Here is a 17,167-nt window from a genome sequence, read left to right as displayed (position 1 = left end):
ACAGGAGGAACTGCGACAGTCGGTCGGACATGACATGTAACATCAGTTTTCTCCTTCTGCAGCGTCTATCAGCCTGTCAAGCTCGCTTGTGAGTTAGAGTAACCCGTTTGCTAACCGTGGCTTTGATGGCTGCAGAAGGGAGTGACAGAACGAGATCCGGCTAAGAAAGTTGGCTTCAGAGCTCATGCTGGCTAAAGAGTCATTACCCGAGATGCATGATGCTTGCTTGTAAATATTTATTTGAATTTAATACTATTAGATTTTTTTAATATTTTTTTTAACATATTGAAGAATAATCATCATCATCAACATGGTTTCCTTGAATCGTTAGCGGAGCATATGGCACCAAGAGCACCTGCGCGCCATTTCGTCCGATCACTGGTAACGCCTTCACCTGCTTCCAGCTTAACCCGAGTTGAGCAGTCTCGCGGTTCACAGCACTTTTCCAGGTTTCTTTTGGCTCTTTCTCTCGCTGTGAGTGGTTTCCAATCCATTGCTTCTTCGCTATGTTACCGTCTTCCTTGCGTTAAGTGCGACCAATCCACTTCCATTTCTGTCTTCTAATCCAAATATCTAGCGGTTCTATGTTTGCTTTTTCGAGCAATTCCTTATTTGGCAGTTACCGCAGTGGTGATTTTCCAGGTAGAGCTGCTGTACAGCAGTACCAACTGCACATTCGACTTGAAAAGCCTAACCTTTAATTGGAAATCAGGTTGGTGTTTCGCCATACAGAGTGTATCATCCCGAGTAGCCTTCAGGCTTTTTCGATTCGAGAGCTTTTGTCTACATCTGTGTCTTCGTCCGGGGCAATTTTGCTGCCGAGATAAGTAAACTCCTTCACTGTTTCAAAGAGTTACCTGCAATCTCCACTCACCCACCTTCGTCTTGTCAAAACTGATTTTAAGACGGCAGACCTAGCTCCATTTCCTTTAGTTTGCTTAGGTGATGTGCCAAGTGCCATATGTCGTCAGCATAATCGATGTGTTGTAGCATGCTAATCATCGTCCCATATGGACGCATTTGTTAAGAGGGCTTAAGCCTGCTTCCTGGATCTTTCCTATGACTAAGAGGAGTTACACGGGCGATAGAATACATCCCTGGCGAATTCCGCTTTGGACTTCGAACAGCTCCGCCGGGATGTCTTAAAGATAGATGCTCCATCCCCAGGATAGAGAGGTAAGTTCGGCGTCCTGACCTTCTGATTAAATTTATAGCCAATAATATACCAACAATGCCTCGACTAATGAATGATTATTCGTCGACGATTTTTAGCCAGCGAAAATGGGCTGGAAAATAATAACTTTATTTTTCTGTACAAACTCCAAATTTTCAAACAAAAGTAATAAAAAAATTAACAAATTTTCATCAAAACTTAAATTTTTTTTATATGAATTTTTAAAAAAGGGGATGAAAATACGATTTGGTTGTAAGAAAAAATTTTTTGATGATGGCTCCTGTGGTTTTTTTCATTTAACTGGTGCAACTTGCAACTTTAACGGAAGCAGTAGGTTGTTAGCTTAAGGTTCCTATCCTCGAAATGGGATTGCTACCTTGAATTTAGCTTGCGGGATCACCTATTTGTTGGCAGCCGCTCGTTACGAGTCAGATGCTGGTTTCAGCGGCTTAATATAAGACAGAGGCTGCTTAGTTTCTAGTTTTGGTCCGCGAGTGGTATTTTATTCTCTACCTGACCTGCATATCTGTCGAGCTGGACTGGAACTGCCAAGGACAGCGCAGAAGGAGCAGACCTAGGAACTCTTGGCGACGCTGCATCGAAGAGAAATAAAAAGGCGTTTACAAGACAATGACCTGGCAGGAAGAGAAAAATATATCCGGCAATCACACAAAATGGAAAAAGTTTACTCTGGCCCTATGCTCCGCAACAGAGAGGAAGGAATGATGATGATGATGATTAGTAGATCGGAGACGCTCGAGGGAACTTCTAAGGCTAACAAAGTCGCACCTCTCGAATTTGAGATATATCCTTACTGGTAATTATCCGTTAGGTGTCTATGTCCATGTAAGACTTGGTATTTCTTCTAGTCCTTTCTGCAGGAGCTGCATAGAGAAAGAGGTGGTACCATTTCAGCTGCCCTGTTCTGGTCGGGAAAATACTCCTAAGAAGACATCTGAACTCTCACTTTGTCGCTACACACCTGCAGATATTGCGAGTTTAAATGTCACACATCTGGTGAAATTCATCAGTAACTTGAAGCGGTTAATAAAAATGCAATTAATTGGTGGTCATCAAATTTTAGAGGTCTGCTCTTTAACAGGCCGTAGTTCGGCTCTGAGTGAATTTGAGAGAATCAGCTGACGGGCTGGCGTTACTTGGAATGTGTTTAGAAAAAAAATGAGGATGCGTTGGTGATGTACGAAAAAAATCAACCAATGAGACTTCGTTGCCGACTGAATAACGAGTGATTGGACGAGTTTCTAAACATGTGTAAAATGATCATGCAGAATTGGGCTGCCAATTTTCTTTTTCACCATAGTTAAAGAGCAAATCGTGTAAATCTATCATTCTTGTGTTCACCATACATTTTTGAGGAATACTGCTGGAGTAAGCAGCCCTTGGCCGGATATAAATCCAGGTTGTCCATTATCGTAGAAGCGACTGTCGTGGGAGTGGCAAATTTCTGTACTCCATTTTCAGTCTCATATTTTGGGCTTTTTAAAGATTACTTTGTGTTGTGTTTTTAAGTCACTAAATTCTTATTTTAGTGTGAAAATACTGATTTCATATTTAATTCATGTGTGTTTTGGTTTCCGCATTTTGACTTTTTAAATTTTTATTTGTAATCAGAGACTTAAAAACTTTTAGAAATGGGTTTTTAATTGATTCTTTCACCGTTTCCTAGGATATCAGAGTTTTGGCTATTAAATAGGTTATTCTGACCCACACTGGCTCATTGCACTTACTTGTAGTGGGGTCGGAGGTATTGTCCCGACCCAATTAGCACAGAAAGTGCCATTTTGAAGCCACTTGAAGAACCACTGCTTTTTACAGATATTAGTCGAACCATCTTGATTTGACTATGAATCTGTCTATGTCGTCTATTTTCTTTTCTACAATTTCTTTCAAGTTAACCATCAAGAATTCCCCCATCATTCTATATCGTACAACTCTCAGACTTGGGCACTAACGCAGCTAGTGAAAGACTGTTTCCTTAGATTCTGTTTGATTGCAGCTTCTGCACCCATCGCTGTACGGCCACCCACTCTTCCTGGAATCACAAAGGCCAGTTGCCGGTTATTGTTGGCATAATTCTGAATATATCTGCTCATGGCTTTCTTTATGGCTCATCAGCTATGGGTTTCGTGGTCCATGCAGGCCATCAAGGCCGCCAAGTATCTGTCAACGGCCTGTTTCTGGAATTGCAAAAAGATTTCCCTTTTGTATGCGCTTCGGAGGCAGCCCACTGCTACAACTTCGAATACTCTTAGAGGAAGTCCCCTGTGTTGCCAGTTCATCAGCTTTCCCATTTCCTTCTATGTTCCTATGTCCAGGACCCAGATGAGGTGATGTCTGTCGTGCGTGCTAAGGCATTTATTTCTTCTTGGTATTTCCTGGTGATTTTTAAGTTGGGTGTTAGTGACTTTAAAGCTAAGATGTCTGCTTGACCATCTGAAAAAATGGATACTTCCGATAGTTGTTGTGGACGGTTTCTAATTTCCTGCATACTTACCTTAACTCGAGAACTTCTGCTTGAAAGATATTATTTCATATCTACGAGTACTTAAAGTGTGTGTCAGAAAAAAGGAACCGCGATTGTTTATGAAATATAAAAGATATATATTTAAATTTCTTTTTACATGGAAGTATGTACAAAAATACGAGTCGCAATTACTCCATAAGCCGTGTAGTCTTCATCGTTGTCGAATATAGCCTGGCATTCTCTCGGCATGCTTTGGGCCAGGTTTTCTGCGTAACTCGTCGACAAAGAGGATCAGATTTTGCGAACTTGACGCACGAGTTGCTTTAAATCGTGGACTGGCTTCCGGCAAGATGCGTTTTCATAATTCCCCACACGTCTGGGGCTGGGAAGGACAGTCCATTACTGTGACGCCTTCTTGTTTCCAGCCCTTACAAAGTCGACTTTGGTGTTTTGGGTCATTATCTTCTTGCAAGACCCAATCATTGTTTCTTTCTGGATACTTCTTTTCAACCGACTTCAAAAGTCCTCTATTGCAAATTTCGACCTATTTTTCGGCGTTCGAATTTTGGGTGAAGAGTTTCAAACACCCGAAACCGAACTCGGAGAAGCCACCCTAAACATTCTCTTTCACCGAGTGTTTAACAGTGCGCTATACGATTTTAGAATGGCTCGTGGACCAAGCTCGCTTAAGTGGAACCCAAGCCCTGAAAGTTGCTTCACCCGAGAAAATAACCTTACTCCAATCGCGTTTCATGTCTTCGGTAGCCCAAGTCTTGCGTATCTCTACGTGTTTTTTTGAGAGCAGTGGTTTTTTTTGATATTCACATCGATTCTCTTTTCAGCAAGAATTGGGCGCGCTTGGCGTAGTCGCTTAAAAAGTTGAACGATTACTTTATCCTGCTTTTTTGTCGTCACTCGCTTCAAGTCGCGCTTGGAAAAGTGATCGGCATTTTTGTACACCTTATACCGTTGATTTCACATCACAACAAACTTTTTTGACTTTTTAATCACTTTTGCTGCCGCGGCGTAAGATAATTTCGGCACTTTCGAATGCGTGCATAAAAATACCGTCGCGAAACGCTTTGCGTTCTTCCCACTCATTTTTGTTTGGTTGCGTTAACGGGAAAGTTTCGAACGAGACTAAACTGAGTTAGCACTGGCGTCCTAGCGCTTGAGTGGGACTACTACGCAGGAAAAAGCAGAACGAGATATATTGGGTAGTCTAAAAAGTCTTTTCGTATTTTGTCAATAGATGTCGTTGGAGTCATCTATCTCCAGTGTTACCAATCACATTGTGTTCACATCATATGGTGTTAGAAAGGCGACATTTTAAGCTTCCTTTAACCAAAAAAAAATTAAATTCGGAGAAGTTGAAAAAAAGTTATAGCTGTTCAAAAATGAGTGAAAATAATGAAGAAACTCGCTATATTTTGAAATTTTTGTATAAAAAAGGGAAGAATGCCACGCAAGCCACCAATGAAATTTGTGAAGTCTACGGAGACGATGCTGTATCCGTTCGTGTAGCACAACAATGGTTCGCTCGCTTCCGTTCTGGATATTTCGATGTGAAAGATGCACCTCACTCCGGTCGACCTATCGTGGAAAAAGTCGATGAAATTAGACACTAAATATACATCATCAAACGGTTTTGAACCATTTAAAAAAGGCTGGTTACAAAAAGAAGCTCGATGTTTGGGTACCACATGAATTGTCTGTGAAAAATTTAATGGACCGAATTAATATAACATCTGCGATTCTTTGCTGAAACGAAATGAAATCGAACCATTTCTGGAGCGAATGGTAACAGGAGACGAAAAGTGGATCAAATACGACAATAATGTGCGAAAAAGATCATGGTGCAAGCGTGGTGAAGCTCAACAAATGGTCGCAAAGCCAGGATTGACGCCTCGAAAGTTATGCTGTGTGTTTGGTGGGATTGGAAAGGAATCATCCATTATGAGCTGCTCCAGCCTGCTCGAACGATTGATTCTACACTTTACTGTCAACAACTGATGAGGTTGAAGAAAGCAGTCCAAAAAAAAAAAACGATCAGAACTGATCAGCAGAAAGGGCGTCGTCTTCCATCAGGACAACGCTAGGCCATACACATATTTGATGACTCGGCAAAAACTGGGAGGGCTTAGCTGGGAGGTTTTGATGCACCCACCATATAGCCCTGACCTTGCACCATCGGACAACCATTTGTTTCGGTCAATGCAGAACTCCCTTAATGGAGTAAAGTTGGCTTCAAGAGAAGCCTGTGAAAATTACTTGTCGCAGTTTTTCGCCGAGAAACCACAAAAGTTTTACACTGATTTAATAATGTCTCTAGAAGAAAAATGGCAAAAGGTGACCGACCAAAATGGTACATATTTGGTTTAATAAAGTTCATTATAAATATAAAAAAAATGAGTTGAAGTTTGATTAGAAATACGAAAAGACTTTTTCGACTACCAATACGAGTATTATGAACTGTTAAAAGCAAGCGAAACCATCACTGGGGATCGATATCGACTTCATTTGATGCGATTGAGCCGAGCACTGGGCGAGAAGCGGCCGCAATATGCAAAGACATCTTGAAGTAACAAGAAAAAAACCGGTAGTTTTCTTCTGAAACAGACTGTATGTATACATTTTTATTAATTTTTCTGAACGTTTTGCTAAAATCGAATAAATGTAGGTAGAATATAAGTTTGATTGTAAGTGATTAAGAGTTTAACTAAGCACAGGTATTTCAGTTAGGTAAAAGTCTCGCATGTATTTTCCATTCTTGAAACTAACATGAAACTATTCCTTTAAAGTTTGCTTGTTGCTTTGGTGGGAAAGAGATTAAGCTTTAAGGAGGAGGTTAACCTTCAAATCCAAGTAATAAAAAAATCAAAAGCACACAACTTTAACTTCATTCAGTAGTAAGGGGTCAGCATGACTTCCTCTATCAGAAGTATACGCGTATGAGTAGGAGTAACTTACCCTGTCGTTTGGAAAAAAAAATATGCATATGTTTTACAATGCATTTTGTAAAGGCTGTTTTTTAGCTATTATCTTTTTAAACAGTTGGTTTAAACAGCTGACGCATGTTTCGTGTTTTGTTTCACTGTCAAACATCTTCAGTTTGGTCTATAATTTAACCATGAATCGTTTTCCAAACGAACAACGCTTGCAAATCATTGAATTTTATTATAATGTTAATGTTAATGTTAATGTGTTCTGTTAAGAAAGTTTAAGATCCACTTTTTATCGAAAAATTGACGCTCATTTTTGGATCAATGGGTGCGTAAATAACCAGAATTGTCGATTTTAGAGTGAAGATCAGCCAGAAGAATTGCAAGAGCCACCAATGTATCCAGAAAAGATCACAGTTTGGTGCAGTTTATGGGCTGGAGGTATCATGGGACCGTACTTCTTCATAGATGCTGCGAATCGTAACGTAACTGTGAATGGTGAGCGCTACCGTGAAATGATATCCAACCTTTTTTTACCCAAAATGCAAGAGCTTGACTTGCATGACATGTGGTTTCAGCAAGACGGTGCCACATGCCACACAGCACGCATAACAATGGACTTGTTGAGAGGCGAGTTCGGTGTTTGGTGAACATTTTATTTCACGTTCGGGACCTGTCAATTGGCCACCCAGATCGTGCGATATAACGCCTTTAGATTATTTTTTGGGGGGCTATGTTAAAGCTCTTGTCTATTCATACAAGTCTGCTTCATTTAACGCATTGGAAGACAACATTAAAGCATTTATATGTGAGATACTGGCCGAAACATTGGAAAGAGTATGCCAAAATTGGACTAAGCGGATAGACCATTTGAAGCGCAGTCGCGGTCAACATTTGCATGAAATAATCTCCAAACACTAAATTATATGGACTGTACTATCGATTTGAATAAAAATTTCATGCGTTTTTCTGAATTTTACTTGTGTTTTTTTTGAAAAAAACTTTCCTATAGCTCTAAAAAAATCACTCTTTATTTGTAAAACTTTACCTGTTCCATCAGAAGTGACTGCCTGCATTTCGTTGCCAATTAGTTGAACTTAGTTGCATATCTGCTCAAGCCTAACTTTTCCCGGAATGTGCATTACCAATTTATTCTACTTTTGAACCAAAAGATTGTCCGAACTATTTTTCAATGTCAACTCTACGCATTCTCTGCTCTCCTCCACCATCTGACACTCACTAAAAATATTCAACGCAGCACTCCTTCAAACGAGCAGTACAACATTATGTATGGAGGTCACGTTGCAGCACCTTGCCACAAGGTTACAGCACTAACTCAAGGGGTGTTTTATGAGTCGTGCAAATATGGCCAACAAAACCACGTATGAGTTCATATATACGAGTTTGTGTGTGTGTGTGTATGTGTGCTTATGGAATGTGCAACAAAATAACATATACTGAGGCGTCATTCCAAACATTTTAACCCATTTTAATCGAATGCTCGTACACACATATAAGTACATCCATTTCCATCCATGCATGTGCGAGCGTGCCTTTGTTTACTTTAAAAGCATCACTCTTTCCAGCTAATGGCAACATTAAACCAAAAGCTCCAGCCCCACTGCGCTGCATTGCAATTGCGCTCCATCATCTGTCAGTACGTAATATGAATAAATAAGCTGCTGTGTTGAGCTGGGTAATCGCATTATACAATAATATTCGTACATAGTATATACATACATACATACATAAATATATTATTGAGATTTATATGCACAGCAGGTAGCAGCGAATCCATTATTTTCACTATCATTGCAACTCCCTCCCGCTCCCACTCTTCGTTTGTGATTCCACTCATCTCTCTCTCTATATATATATGTGTGTGTGTGCGTGCTGCTATATGTGTTGCTCTCTCGGTTTGCTTAAATATTTATGATTTATTTATTTGCATTATCATTGATGGCTCCATGGCACTTTCGCGCCTCCTCCTCCTCCTCCATATTCGACTGGCAACTGTCGTTACTCAGGCTAGTTGCTTCGAAGAAATTTTATCTGCACGACTGCCAATGTCCGCCTGGAAGCCATTTTAATTTGATGCTATCGCAGCGCTTCGCGTTGAGCTTCGCGCTCTTTAGTTGCTATCAGCATAGGCACCCATACACAGGCACATATAAAAGGTGGTTAAGTTTCAAGGGCCGGTGTTGATTTTGAATAAAATACAATTTTTTTAGGAAATTATTGTCATTTCTCTTTATTATGATAATATTGGTATGGCTCAATTACGTATGGAACAAAATATCGGCCAAATGGCCGCCGCGGCCTCGGCGTCACACCTGCATCCGATGGTCCAAATTTTCGATGACGTTGAGGCATAACTGAGGTTCTATGTCGTTAATGTGCCGAATTATCTCATCCTTTAGCTCTTGAATTGTTGCTGACTTATCGACGTACACCTTTTCTTTCAAATAACGCCAAAGAAAGAAGTCCAACGGTATCGTTAACGTTTAGGTGTGGTTCACATTCAACATCGGCCCTTGAAATTTAAACACCCTTTACATACAATAAATATATTCCAATACCTATCCATTAAACTGTGTTTGCGTCAATAGTTATTGCTATGGTTATGTGATTTTCAGTTAATGTAATAAACTGTTGGTAAGTCATTATAAATTGAGTATTCGCAATCGAATTCGAGTTACCTGCGTTACAAGTACATACCAATACATGCAAAAACTTTGGCTTGGTTGAAGTGTGTGAGTTTATTGTGAGGCATTAAAATTTATGGTAATGATACTTAAGGAGTTACATAATTTCGAAGGCTAATTATTTTCGGTGGCTTCTGTTGCCGAATGAGTTAGCGCGTGACAGCAATTCGTTATTGCTATGGTTCAAAACCCCGTGCACAAAAGACCAAACGGTAGAAAATGTTTTTTAATAGGCTTCATGGTCTCAGGACCTTTCCCATTAATAATGGCTGAAATTTGGAAAGTGCACTGGCCATACTCAGTAGATGGGCTGCCAGTTGCGGTCTCAGAGTCAAGTCTGACAAAACGGAGTTGATGCTATTCACCAGGAAATACAAAACCAAGACTAAACAACCAGTATCTTACACTCTCATCGCGAGTCAAGTATCTTGGCGTAATACTTGACCCCAAGCTCCACTGGAAGCTGCACTTAGAATATCGAGTTAAGAAGGCCAGTATAGCCTTCTACGCCTGTAAATCTATGTTTGGCAAAAAATGGGGTCTGAAGCCACGTCACGTAGTCTGGATGCACAACTTAGTGGTTCTGCCAATTTTGACATATGGTTGCCTAGTTTGGTGGGTAGCTCTTCAGAAGCGCTACAACACCACTAAACTAAATCAGCCAATATTTCAGTCTCCTTTAAACTGCCGGAAACGAGCATCGTTTTTCAAGCGGAAGTCTTCGCGATCCTGCAAGCATGCAAAATGCAAAGGGGTCGCTGTTCGGAGGGAGGCATTAATATTTTTTCCGATAGTCAAGCTGCGATCAAGGCCCTGTCGTCGCCGTATTGCAGCTCTCTTCTCGTAAACTCCGGTAACGAGGAACTCAAACGTTTCGAAAGTGCAGGAAACATTTCCCTTATCGGGGTTCCTGGTTACAGGAATATAAAGGGAAACGAAATTGTCGATGAGCTTGCCAGGAAGAGTTCGACAGAACCGGTTCCATCTGCCCCCTTTTCAGACATCGGTGTCCCCTTGACCGTTGTTAAAGGGAAACTACAAAATTTTTTTCTAGAAAAGCGCAAGACAGATTGAGGTCTGTCTCATCATGTCCTATTTTGAAAACACTATGTATTCAATACGAAATAAACAGAACGTTTAAGGTGATGGGAATCCCCCGCCATTCAATTTCTAAACTCATTACGGTGTTCACTGGTCACTGGGTGATCGGTACTCATGCGGAGAAGCTTGGAATTGCGTACAACCCCTGAAGCTGTGGGGAGCCTGCAGAGAAAGAGACTGTTGAGCACTTTCTCTGCAAATGTCCGGCTCTGGCGGCTAAGCGCTTGAGATTCCTTAGCGTGCCCTTTGGGGATGGCTTGAAGAAATTTTCCAGCGTAAATCCTTTTGCTCTCCTCCACTACATCAACAGCACTGGATGGCTGTAGACGGTTCTCTCTTCCCTAATTTCTTTTTTCGCAGGTAGTGGTCCATATTATGGTATCAAAACGGCACGTAAGTGTTACTTGAAGTATACTTGGGGTATTCTTGCCATCTAACCTACCTAGGTTTCATCTCTCGGCATGTAATGTCGAACCGGCGAGTGCATTTTTGCCATACAAAATATATATATATATAATTGGCGCGTACACAATTTTTGGGTGTTTGGCCGAGCTCCTCCTCCTATTTGTGGTGTGCGTCTTGATCTTGTCCCACAGGACTTACAGTTTCAAGCCGACTCCGAACGGCAGATATTTTTTTTTATGCGGAGCTTTTTCATGGCAGAAATACAATCGGAGGTTTGCCATTGCCTGCCGAGGGGCGACCGTTATTAGAAAAGTGTTTTTCTTAATTTTGGTGTTTCACCGAGATTCGAACTGACGTTCTCTCTGTGAATTCCGAATGGTAATCACGCACCAACCCATTCGGCTACGGCGGCCGCCATAAAAAAGCTTCTTATAATAACTACCTGCCATTCGGAGGGAGCTAAAAACTGCAGACCTCTGCATTTGTGGGTTTTAGCTCCAATTTTATATTATATATCCAGTAGAAACTCGATTTTTTAATGTAATGAAACCCGCGCTCCGTGAAAGATTGTCGCAAGTGCTGAGGTTTTTTTTTTCATATAAATTGAAATAGTATTTTTACTGATAGCAATCCAAATTTATTTCTTTTTATTATATTATTTAAGTACACCGTAAAGCGATAAATTTCAGTACCTCACTGCTGCTTAGCCTCTGCAGCGTCATAACATCGTTTAAGCGAACATTGTTTTGCTCTACCCAAGCATATATCGAATGCATTACGTCGTTAGTTTCTTCACCTTTTTTATTTAAAGCTATGGGTTCTGAATGAGGTTCAACAATCCTTTGGTCGATTTCAGATTGTGACACCTGTTGCAATGCTTTTAATTCCCGAAACAAAGTTGGAATGAATTGAATATTGGATGCATCACCAGCTATCTGTAATCGTAACTCTGAAAGAGGAATGAGATCGTCACAATCCCAGTCAGATGCTTTTTCAGTTTTTGAAACGATGTCTAAATGCAAGCAGCAGTAAGATCATCCCTTACACTAGCTAAAAAGCATATTTCGCAGTGTCTTATCGTTAGTTTCTCCATAGGAAACAATGTAACTTAAGATGGATTTTTTGTAGTTCAATTTGGAAGAGAGGGCATTACCGATAGTTGGCCGACGTAGCTCTTTAACTCGCCTTCTTTGGGATGGCATGGAGCATAAATCAATAAGAAGAAGTGCTTTTTCGGCAAGATCTTACAGAAAGACCTCTGTATGAAATGTTCATGAAACCTACGAGCAACTCTTGTTGGAATAAGCTCATCTTAGAATACCCGTGATGCCGATTGCTGTTTTGTTTCTGGCTCACTCGTCTTTTTGTAGAAGAATAGAAGAACCGCGTAGATTCAAGGCTAAATTTCTTCTACATTTCTTTACACCAATCGGATCCTTGTGTGGGCAATTGTCAAATTACGTGGCATACAGTGAGGACGAATCTTCTCGTTTGTGTTCTTTTTTTTGTGTTTGCAGCAAAACGGACATTTTCAGACTTTTTCAAAATTTTTTAATTTTTACTCATTTTTTTAGTTTATAAAAAATAATAAATAAATAAAGTAAATAATTGGCGCGAACACTTTTGTTGGGTGTTTGGCCGAGCTTCTCCTCCTATTTATGAGGGACCTACAGTTTTAAACCAACTCCGAACGGAAATGATTTTTTTTTTTTTTTATGGTGAGCTTTTTCATAGCAGAAATACAATCGGATGTTTGCCATTGCCTGCCGAGAGGTGACTGTTATTAGAAGAAGCTTTGCTTAGTTTGCTGTTTCCTGCACGGAGATTCGCACCTACGCACACCATAATGGTATACACACACCAATCCATTCGGCTACAGCGACCGCCTTTCGTTTATAAACTTTGTAGAAAAAATAATTGAAAATGTTAGAATGAGAGACAATTTCATTTCGAAAATGTAAAGCCTCAGAGCGCCTAACCTTCAAAGTTATAGCAAATTAAATAAAACCGGCCGTTTTCAATTTTTGCAACTGGAGAAATGATAAACTTTTTATAAATATTTGGCAGATTTTCAACTATAAAATTGAATGTGTCAAAAAAGCAGGATGTTTTTATTTCGAACGATATCTATAACAGGATTGTTATATACGCTTTTCGGAAGTTTTTTAGCACTAAAAGGCCTGGATATTCAGCGATGTCAAATTATGTAAAATACACCTTTTTAAGAAGATACATAAAACATGGACTGAAAAGTCCCGGGCCTACCACATAGCTGGCACTCATGTTTTGCATTTAACTCTTCTTCAGTTAGTACTAACCTTAAAAAAACAACTGTTCTATTCTACTTATTTCGTGAGTTTTTGTGACGCTATTTTTTTTCGAAAGAAAGGATCAAAAAGAATTCCGTACTTTAATTTTACACTGCTTCTTGATGGGGGAAAATACCGTTCAAGCGGAGCAATGACTTGAAAAATGGTAAGGGGACTCCGCTCCATCAGAAACAACAATAAAGCGATGGTTTGCTGACTTCAAATGTGGTCGTAGAGACACCGATGATGCACAACGCAGTGGGAGCCAAATGAGGTGGGAACCCCAAACCTCAAAAAAATCCACAAAATCGTTTTGAATGATCAAAAAGAAAAGTTGCGTGAGTTAGCTGACATCGTAAAGATATCAAAAGATTCAAAAAGTTAACTTGTTGGCTTTATATTGCATGATCATTTGACTATGAGAAAGCACTGTTTAAAGTGCGTGCGGCGTTTGCTCACTGTTGACCAAAACAAGACAGACGCACCGTGTCACAATCAAACGGCAATGGCAAAACTACTTGAATTGAACTTCGAATTGCAGCCAAGCCCACCGCATTCGGCAGATTTGGCTCCCAGCGACTACTGGCTGTTCGCAGACCTAAAAACAATGCTCGCCGGTAAGATATTTCGCTCGAATAAATGATCGCTGAAACTGAAGCCTTTTTGAGGCAAAAGATAAAACGTTCTCCCAAAAGTGGTATTGAAATGTTAAAGTTGAGCTGGAATGTTTGCGTTGTTTTTGTTGGAAATTACATTGATGAATTAGGCTAATTTGAACAAAAAAAGGACGTGTTTTCTTTGTTAGGCCTGAGACTTTTCAGTCTAAGTGTTATTTCTGTTGAAGAAAATATTTAACTTCACTTAACTGTTTCTGGTACAATAAAAAAGTAGGAATCTTAACCAACTGGACCCCATGATCCTTTCAATGCCAGCTTTTTGCCTGTGTGGCTCTTTGCGCTTGCAACTATATACTTTTCAGCATAACTACTCGTGTGAAATAATCTGCTCCTTGGAGCTTAAGTAACTTTGTTCATTAAATCTAATAAACCTTCAAAGCGCTGAACAAACGAAAGTCAACTTACTCAGCGTAAAATAAAAAGTAACTAACAACAACTAAACCTTTTTCGTATATTCGCAAACAACTCAACGAAAGTAATCTTGCCTTGCTTCTCGCTTCAAAATCACCATATCCGCAAACAAATCTTCTTGTTGTACAAGTACATTCAATTTGGCTCCGAGTTGTATGCACAGGATGAGAGCTCAGCAGCTCGCCTGCTCGCCTGAGTACCTGTATGCGTGGGCTGTCATAAATAAGTTCATACTTGCCCAACTCAACGTGAATACATCTCGGAGTCGAGTTTAATGAATCCAAGAAGGTGCGAATATAACGCACGTGTCTGTATGTAAGCGGAAGACTGTGAATGCGTGTGGGAGTGTAATGTGCAACAGGTGTTTTCATGGTTGCGTGAGATTGGACACAAGCGCCGAGTGTTTTCACACAGCAACTTTCGTAATAAATAGGACACTGATTGACAGATGTGAAGTTATTTTCGTACCAGAAAGAATGTTGCTACTAAGGGAGTTCCATATGTAGGTGGGACAGGTAAGTTAGTTTGGATGATTACCCCCAAGGATAAGAAGATTTAGTTGAACGAAAATTCTAAATTTGTCTATTGTGGTGTTAGTAAAGGGAGGAGGTAGGTAAGCAAGAAGGAGCAAATAGCCAAACTATGACTTTTTATTTCAACTGGAAAGTAGTTAAACATTGGTTTACTCAGCCAGTTTATTTTTGCAATATTTCTTGTTTTTTTTTCTTTTTTCCTTTTTTTTGTATCCGAAGGGGGAATCTTGCATAGATACCGTCAACTTAGACGGCATACAGGATTCACACTGTTCGCTAAAGGTACACCTCATTTGAGACCATGCACAGCCAGTATTATCTTACTAAACTGGACTTGCGGACCAGTACACCTACGCACTAAACACTTAACTCCGATCTCTGTGGCTTCAGGGTCAAGGTCAAGGACCATTTATGCCTCTTCGTATACACATTGCTCTACTCTCCATTGATTGGTTGTCTCCTTTCTGCGCTGCCATGCCATTCTTTCTTCTGCAGCGCTTGTAGGGGTATTTGCTGATCTGTCTTTCATTTTGGCCTACACCAACTTCGATTGCAACTCGTGTTTCACCATATTGCCTTGCGTAACTCTTTCTTCAACTATCATTTCTATAATCTTCTTTCGGGCACATATCTCGGGCAGGAAAAGAAGATATGTTCCGCATTTTCACAGCACCTACCGCAGAACGAGTAGTCCATTTCACCAACATGGCCAAATATATGAAGGTCCTCTCTGAAGCAGCCATGTCCCGTCAGGAATTGTGTCAGGCAGAAATCCGTTTCATAATGTCTATGCACGACCCATGTCTAGACCGTTAAGTCTGTGTGCCCACCTCCCTTTTACCGCTAAGTCCCAGCGATTTTGCCACTCATCCATGCTCCTCTGTCTTTCTTTTTTGCGCTCGTCAGCCGTAAGTCGTCTATTTAGACTTTTAGCTTTGTCATATATTCTGCCCAGTTCGCAAGCCACTATGTCCGGCGTCATAATGCCCGATATGATATTCACTGCTTCATATGAGACCGTTTTAAAAGCATAGGCAACCAGGGCTTGTATATAAATGAGGACTGGCTAACTTTAGCCAGGAGCGCTTTCCTGCTCTGGATGGGGTCACCAATATTGGCCATAATCCTTACTAGCGCTGCCGTTACCCTGGCTATGTTTTCACTTGCTTTTTCAATGTGCTCCTTGAAACTTGGTCTCGCATCGATCATAACGCCCAGATATTTTGACCTCGCTTGCATTGTAACGTTGTACCCATAATTGTTAAGCGTGGTCCTTTCTATTTTTTTCCTGCTCGTTACAAGTACTGCCTCCGTTTTCTTTGCTGCTAGCTATAGTTTCGCTGCCGACAGCCATTCCTTGACCTTCGCCGTTGTTTCGTTGCAGTTGCTCTGGATCTGAGAGATTTCTTTGGCAACTATCGTCAGCACAATGTCGTCTGCGTATCCAATTATTTGCACTTCCTTTGTCAGTGGGAGTCGGAATACACCATCGTTGAGCCCGTTTCGTAGTATCGGACCCAGTACGGATCCCTGCGGTACTCCGCGCGTCACCACGTAGCTTTGCGGCCCTTTATCTGTATCGTACAGCAGTAGTCTCTCTGACAGGCAACTGTGTATAACACGCAGAAGGTATCCTGGCGTTCTTTTCTCTTCCATAGCTCCATCTCTCACTTTCAATTGCCTTACTCGCAATGTTCGTCATATTTTTAACCGCATCGATAGTTGAGCGATATTTTCTGAAGCTGAACTGGTTTTCTGAAAGGCCGTCCGATCAGTTTTTCAGGTGTTTCTCCAGTCGCGTACAGATCAATTTCTGCAAGATCTTACCCATCGTATCTACCATGCGGAGTGGTCGATATCAACTTGGATCACCCGCAATACCTCTGTGACCAGGTACCTGTGTGTGCTTGATATCAAACAATTCCGATGCTACAAAAGTTAAGTCAAACGTCTCCCTAATAATTCCGAGTAACATCAGTGTACTCAAGGCCCTGTTTGCTGCTTTGCTGTCGAAATAGAACTTAGAACACATTACTGTGGTCCCGTAATCTAAACTTTTAACCAAAGTTTATTGAGCACTGCCTTCCAATGCAGCACTCCGACCATTCCTCCCTTGTATGTTGGTTGAAAATGTCCCACTTGTACTCAGTGTGATTATGTCCACGTCAGTCACCGCGGAGATGAACCGAAAGTTTCTAAGAGTCCTGGAATGCCTTTAGCTTAGCTCAAGCTTGTAGTTCATGCTCTCATCCTGATTACGGTACGGGTACCAGTATTAGAAGTCCACATTTAGAAGTCTTCCGAAGCACTTCCTTGAGCGCAAATCTTTGAACCCTTTTTAGATGATTAACCACAGTCGTGTTCTTCAGCGAATTCTACCAGATGAGGATTCCACACACCAATAATTGCCATTAAAGTGGTACCA

At 40.7% G+C, this 17,167-nt stretch overlaps 1 protein-coding gene across 1 annotated transcript in view; it reads left to right on the top strand.

The window, feature by feature from the left end:
• LOC128857028 (uncharacterized) overlaps positions 1 to 17,167 on the top strand; it is a 75,281-nt gene that overhangs the window by 55,250 nt on the left and 2,864 nt on the right. The window lies entirely within an intron of this gene.

The sequence above is a fragment of the Anastrepha ludens genome, chromosome 3 (assembly GCF_028408465.1).
Source record: "Anastrepha ludens isolate Willacy chromosome 3, idAnaLude1.1, whole genome shotgun sequence".
Lineage (NCBI taxonomy): Eukaryota > Metazoa > Arthropoda > Insecta > Diptera > Tephritidae > Anastrepha > Anastrepha ludens.
This window is presented reverse-complemented; position numbering and strand designations above follow the sequence as displayed.